The 7,787-nt window shown below is 33.3% G+C and overlaps 1 pseudogene; it reads right to left on the reverse strand.

Annotated features, from left to right (window-relative positions):
• Positions 1–6,472: 6,472 nt before the first annotated feature.
• Positions 6,473–7,435, reverse strand: LOC131485522 (olfactory receptor 14A16-like; annotated as a pseudogene).
• Positions 7,436–7,787: the final 352 nt, after the last annotated feature.

Here is a 7,787-nt window from a genome sequence, read left to right on the forward strand (position 1 = left end):
CTTACGTAGTGAACAAGCAATAAAACAGTCTGCGTTATTTTCATATGGGAATAAATATCATATGAAAACAAAGTTTTTAAAAGGGTTTAGGGTAGTTAATCAATAAAGGGCATGAAGTAGTCTGTAACACTTCTTGATTATGTGCAATCTCAATGGTGGCAGCTACAGATGTCATATGAGTGCTGAAGGATTGTTGCATGGGGCTTTGGTTCCTGTATTGTGACCTGCAGGAATGCTCTGCTCTTTCTGTATGCAAGGTCTACAGATGGAGTTTAACCAGTTATTTGTGAATGTAGTCTGGTCTTTTCCTCACGGAAAGTTTGGTCCTTCACTCCTCAAAAGCAGCAGTTTGCAAATTTCAAATAAAGTAAGTTAGTTGTTCCACAGATCAAGGGACTTAGATCAACAAGCAAGTAGTGTATACCTTTGAAACAATTTAACCCTTAAGACTGATTGGAGTGTTTTTACAGTAGTATATCTTAAATATGTACCATTTGTATTTGTCAATCATACTTAACTCTTGGAAAATCTGAGAAAGAAAAACTTTTTTTGAGGAAAGACATAAATATCATAGAGACAAATAAAAAGCAAAAAATATAAAATGGTATAAAGCTTATATTGTATCAAGTAACACTTCTGATTGATAAACCAAATTAAACAAAATTTAAAATATAACCTAGATCTGGGCACCTGGGTGGCTTAGTCAGTTAGGCGTCCGACATCAGCTCAGGTCATGATCTCGTAGTTCATGGGTTCAAGGCTTTCATTGGGCTCTCTGGTGACAGCTCAGAGTCTGGAGCCTGCTTCATATTCTGTGTCTCCTTCTCTCACTGACCCTCCCCTGCTCACACTCTGTATCTCTCTCTCAAAATAAATAATAAAACCAATTTAAAATTTTTTATTAAAATTGAACGTTAAAAATATATATGTATATGTATATTTTAACATTAAAATATAAACAACATATAAAATATTATAATTTATATTTTGACATATAAAATACACATTAAAAGATATATATATAGGGACGCCTGGGTGGCGCAGTCGGTTAAGCGTCCGACTTCAGCCAGGTCACGATCTCGCGGTCTGTGAGTTCGAGCCCCGCGTCAGGCTCTCGGCTGATGGCTCAGAGCCTGGAGCCTGTTTCCGATTCTGTGTCTCCCTCTCTCTCTGCCCCTCCCCCGTTCGTGCTCTGTCTCTCTCTGTCCCAAAAATAAAATTAAAAAAAAAAAAAAAAAAAAAAAAAGATATATATATAGCCTAGATCTGTCTAAAACAAAATTTCATAATAATGAAAAAGATACATACTGTGGACTCAATTCTACTATTAAATCTCCATGTCAAATGTCCAAGCAATCCTTTTTGTATATATTAATACATCATTATCATCTGTCTATACAACTATACTATATATGTATCTGTGTCTTTACTTAAGTATATGTTATTCTAAGGTCCAATAGATGATCACAGATTGCTTTTTATCAATATCTTCTTTTCCCTTAAACTTTATTGAAGTATGATTATGATACTTGTGTATATTTAGAGTGTAGAACATGATATTTCTATATGCACGTATATTGTGAAATTATTACAAAAATCAAACTAATTAACATTTCTGTCACTTCTCATAGTTATCATTTTTGGGGATGTGGTAACAATACTTAAGATTCACCCTCAGCAAATATTAAGTATACAATGCAGTATTTTCCAGTTTATTCTCACTTTTTGTTTATATGTATCATGTTTGTGTCTGTGTGATTGTGTACATACGTGTTTGTGAATTTTTGTTTCCTTTCTTCTACAAAATGTTCATGGCAATTTTTCATATTTGAGTTTATCACTAATTTTAATTTTTAAGTTTTCATTGAATTTTTATTTTAAATAATTATCTTCTATTTATGCAAGTAGTACATACAACTTTTTTCAAAACTTTATGGTCAATAATTATTTCCCACACTTCATTTTTAAGTCTCTTTGATTCTCTCTAGACTTTAAATATGGCACATATTTGGGGCACCTGGGTGGCTCAGTCAGTTTAGCGTCAGACTTCAGCTCAGGTCATGCTCTCATGACTCGTGGGTTTGAGCCCCACATCCAGCTCTGTGCTGACAGCTCAGAGCCTGGAACCTGCTTTGGATTCTGTGTCTCCCTCTCTCTCTGCCCCTTCCCTGCTCATGCTCTGTCCTTTTTGTCTCTTAAGAAAATAAAATAAAACATTAAAAAAACCCTAAAATATGGTACACATTTATTTATCTTCTGAGTTAACTATTGGAATGTATATAATTTTTATACAATGAGAATTTTTTAAACAAACTTAAAAAGATATAATATAAGAAAGTATTATGTGATGTTCTTTAATATGTATTTGTGATTAAAAGTAAATTGTTAATGGTCCATTAATATAAGTTAATTTAGTAATTAAAAATAAAATAGAATAAGAAATCAACCTAATCACTGTAATTGTGATTAAAAATGTAAAAACATACATTAGCCATCATTGAATGTTTCATTAACTTAGTTAAAATATTTTAAATTGCATTCTACAGTCAATTTTGGAAAACATATTGGCAACGGATAGATTTAAAATATGTTTAAAATGGTCTATGGGTGCCTGGGTGGCTCAGTCGGTTGGGCATCCAACTCTTGATTTCAGCTTGGGCCATGATCTTGTGGTTTGTGAGTTTGAGCCCCATATCAATCTCTGAACTAACAGTGCAGAGTCAGCCTGGGATTCACTCTCTCTTCTCTCTTTGCTCCTCCCCTGCTCTCACTTTATCACTCTCTCAAAATAAATAAATAAACTTAAAAAAATATTAAAATGATGTAATTTATTTTATAATACATCATTGAATTCTTATTACATTCCATACCTCTTTTGGAATGAGAATGTAATAGTATTACAATTAATATTAAAAAATAAGTGAGGGGCACCTGGGTGTCTCAATCGGTTATGTGTCCGACTTTGTCTCATGTCATGATCTCACGGTTTGTGAGTTCAAGCCCGATGTCGGGCTCTGTGCTGAGAGCTCAGAGCCTGGACCATGCTTCAGATCATGTGTCTCCTCTCTCTCTGCCCCTCCCCTGCTCACACTCTGTCTCTCACTCTATCTCAAAAATAAAGATTAAAAAAGTCAATAAAGAAAATAAAGTGATTCGTAAGAGAAAACAATCATTAAAAACATTTACACAACAAATTCAAAAGATCAAGATTTTATAATCTATTCTAATCATTCATGGATGGTCTCCAAATATACATTTTATCCATATCAAAATCAGTATTGGGCTGAAGACAGTGTGAGAGTTGATAATAACCATTGTGGTGTGGACTTTTGGTCATTTGAGAACAAATCAATATTGTATTGTATATTGAACCTAAATTGTTATTATGTAGTATTTTGGCATTACATTTGCACATATTTGAATAGAATAGAAAGCAAATGTCTCAGCCCAGTGAGGAATCACAGAGCTTCTGTTTGTGTATGCTTGTGGTACAATTTGATACTTATTTCAACTGAGGTAAGGAAGAAAATAATAGATAGTGAAGATTATTTGTTTTTCCCATATTTCAATTTCTTCTTTAAAATATTTACTTTTCTAAGACTGTATAAACTCTATATTAAAATATATGATTTTGTTATAAATTCAAACTGTTCTTCCTTTATTTTATTTAAATGTTTATTCATTTTTGAGACAGAGACAGAGCATGAACAGGGGAGAGTCAGAGAGAGAGAGACAGACACAGAATCCGAAGCAGGCTCCAGGCTCTGAGCTGTCAGCACAGAGCCCGACACGGGGCTCGAACTCATGAACCGTGAGATCATGACCTGAGCCGAAGCCAGAAGCTCAACCAACTGAGCCTCCCAGGTGCCCCAAACTGTTCTTCCTTTAAAATGTCTGTATGCAAAAGTAAATATTTAGTGTATAACTTATTGTGATGAAATTAAGTGTTCCACCAGGACATTTTTCTTAGCTTCCCATGCTCTTCATGTAATTAAATAAATGAAAGTAAATGCATACATAGAGCATAGAATAGTGTTATAAATGCTATTCACCAAATATTTCTGGAAATATTAGATTTATGATATAAGCTAATATCTATTATTTTGTTTTTACCATTATAAAGTAGTTAATTTATCTTATTTGCTCTAAACAATTCTAGTCCTTTTTTTTTTTTTCTTGGTTATTCTTATCACACAGTTAAGGACTCTCACACATAGTGGTTTATACCTTACAATAAATGTATGTTTTATTTTAAATAAGTGCTAGATTCCCATATTTAGTTCCTATAAGATGGTCTAATTCAAATAACATCTATAATACTTATCTGCATTAGAATGTGATTATTCAGATTCTAACTACAAATCATAGTACATGCCTTATTTATGTAACTGTAGCTCTTGTACTGATTAAATAATGTGGCATCCTAAGCTAGTTCATAGTCATTGTTCACACAAGTGCTAAGGGATATCAGTAACATAGAAACATGAAGATATTAGCCTTGAAAACAGAGATAAAGCTGATACCTATTAGAATTACAATTAATTAAAAGTAGACAATATTCTCTGAATACTGACTTAAATCAGAGTTTGTTGCATCTCTAAAGAGATACCAAAATGGGGAATCAACAGACAAAGAAAAATTACATAAATGTCTATTACTTTCCATTATAATGCAGTATCAAAAAAGATCTAAGTGTTAAAAAGAAAAAAAAAGAGTTAATACAATATATAAACAAAATTATATTCAGTCATCTTAAAATATAATTTCAAAGAACATAAACATATGTGTGAATGTAATTACTTTAAAAATATAGAGAACTATAATGAATTTTCAAAATAAATTATTCATAAAATAATGAATTTATTAACTCTAGTACATTTTTAAAATACGGTGTTCTATATTAGTTTTTTTTTATTATAAATGTGTGAATGATAAAAGTAGTGCAAAATGTAATACTCTTCATCATTGAAAACTAAGTCAATTATTTCAACAGGTAAAGATTTTTGAAAATAATAAAAGCTAAAACAAACAGAACACTTATATCATCAGCCCTCTTTTTTTTTTTTTTAATTTTTTTTTTCAACGTTTTTTATTTATTTTTGGGACAGAGAGAGACAAAGCATGAACGGGGGAGGGGCAGAGAGAGAGGGAGACACAGAGTCGGAAACAGGCTCCAGGCTCCGAGCCATCGGCCCAGAGCCTGACGCGGGGCTCAAACTCACGGACCGCGAGATCGGACCGCGAGATCGTGACCTGGCTGAAGTCGGACGCTTAACCGACTGCGCCACCCAGGCGCCCCAGCCCTCTTTTTTTTTTTGTGCGTTCTGACTGTCTCTTTCTATGAAAAGATTTATTCACTGCACATTGATATTTAGCTAAGTTTATGAGCTATAAATGTATAGAAAATTATTTATATTATATTATATTATATTATATTATATTATACTAATTATATTTCAATCAGCAGACTCATCTGGAAAATTTGACTGAATTTGTTTTGTATCAGTTCTTTCCTCATGCAATCACTGGGACAAATAATGAATGGACATTGCCAAAAGGAATACTAATAAACACATATCTCATATAATTTATTTTTGGTACTCATCAGGTATAATACAGAATTAACATTTTCATAATATTGGGTAAGAACTAAAGTGTAAAGTGGAATTTGGAAAATAAATACAGAAAATATTAATACAATTACAATTTAAAGTATAAATAACTTCTTACCTTTCCATATTTTATACCACCCAAGAATATTGAACTGATATAAATGCAGGAATATAGTAAATGCAAAACTTTATGTGGGTGTAGAACTGTTATCTATGAAGAAACAAATCTCCCAGGCAAAACTGGGCTCCCATTTTATTCTTCACTTATATTTACAAATATACTTGTGAAGTAAAAGTAAATGTTTTATTTACCTCTTTTCTGGTTTTGTAGATTTATATAATAACAAAGGATTACAATATATCAATCTGTATTCAGGAAAGATTTGTTACAGCAAATGGTATAGTGTAGCAAAAGCAAAGAAGTATAATGCAATATTAGGGACATTCAGAAGAATGAGGCTCAGCTTCTGGGAAACATTTTCAGTCATGTGAGACATGCTTCCTCTCTGGATAATAAATCAGGACACCAGGGAATCCACACTCTCATTTAAGGAGAAAACTTTTATGGTTCTCCAGTCAAGTATCCAAAACCAGATGTATAATCTGACTCAATAAACAGAAGTTAAAACAGCCTAATAGAAACCAAGTACAAACTAAGAATGTTTACATTTTCTCTAGCAATGCTCCAAAGTTAATGTCAGACCTGAATGTATCCTCACTGATACTAGTTAGTATATTTAACTCCATTTGGTCAAGGATTACCACCATTGTTCCAGGTAACTCCAGAGATAAGTACAAATTTGCAACATACTAGCTAGATTAACCCTGTATTTACAAAAAATATTCAAAAGAAAACACCTTTACTCTTGGAGAAAATTAAGGACATTCTCCTTTCTCAAGAGTCTTCTAGGGATCAGCTTTCCCAGACCTGCCTTCATTGCCTTGTTTCTTAGGCTGTAGATGATAGGATTAAGGAAGGGAAGGGGGTAACAAAATATAGAAAGAAGATAGAACAAGATCAGTGAATGATGTACACCCTAAAATAGGTTCCAAGTAAGCAATAAAAGCAGTTGAGAGAAAAAGTATAACAACTGCCAAATGTCGAAGGCAAGTGGAATAGGTTTTTGACTGCCTTTTCATGGATGGTATCTTTCTGACAGTGTAGAACATGTAGATGTAGGAGACTGTGAGGCAAATAAAGCAGAAGACATCCAGGACTGCATTAACAAGAATGAGTACAGTTTCTAAAGTTATATTCTCTGAGCAAGTAATAGGTAACAACTGGGGAATATCACAAAAGAATTGTTGAATTTCACTGAATCCACAGTAAGATAAGGAAAAGTTTCCTGCTGTATATATAACATATAAAGCCACTAGTGAGCCAGGACAGAGCCACTCTCTGCACACACGTGCCCCTGTTCATGATGGCTTCATAGTACAGTAGATGGCAAATGGCAGCATAATGGTCAACAGACATCAGTGTAAGGAAGAACAGCTCTGCCCCTGCTGAAAAAGGCACCAGGAAGACCTGGGTGACATAGCCAAAAAATGAGATGGAATTGCTGCGGGTCAAGGAATTGGCAACAGTTTTGGGCACAACAGCTGAAATGAGACAGATATCTAACAAAGACAGATTCTTTAAAAAAAAAATACATGGGTGTGTGCAGGCATGGGTCCAAGGATGTTATGGTAATAATGAGGCCATTCCCCATCAGGGCAAACAGGTAAATTACTGTAAAAAGCACACATTGTAAGAACTGAAGACTCCATGGGCCTGAAAATCCCAAGATAAGAAATTCTGTCACCACTGAAATATTGTTCATTTTTGATGAAACATTCTGCATTAAAAAAGAAAAGGTATAGTTACAACAGCTGTGAATTCTAAGTATATTTATTTCACCTCAATAGAGAAAAAAAAACCCTCTGTTAATTCTTATCACATTAGCAAATGTGGTGTGTGTGAGAAAAAGTCATAAATAATTTTTAAAAATGCATTTTCCTCATCAATAAATCCACATTTTGTATGTACTTCGTTTCATCAAGTTTTTGTTTCTCTAAGTGTCTGTTATAATGTTATGAGAACATATGTACAAACTGATTATCAGACAAAATGCAACCCGTGCTTATAGAGAAGAATATCAACTGAATATTAACAAAATGCAACCTGTGCTTATA

This window comes from Neofelis nebulosa, chromosome 1 (genome assembly GCF_028018385.1).
Source record: "Neofelis nebulosa isolate mNeoNeb1 chromosome 1, mNeoNeb1.pri, whole genome shotgun sequence".
NCBI classification, from domain to species: Eukaryota; Metazoa; Chordata; class Mammalia; order Carnivora; family Felidae; genus Neofelis; species Neofelis nebulosa.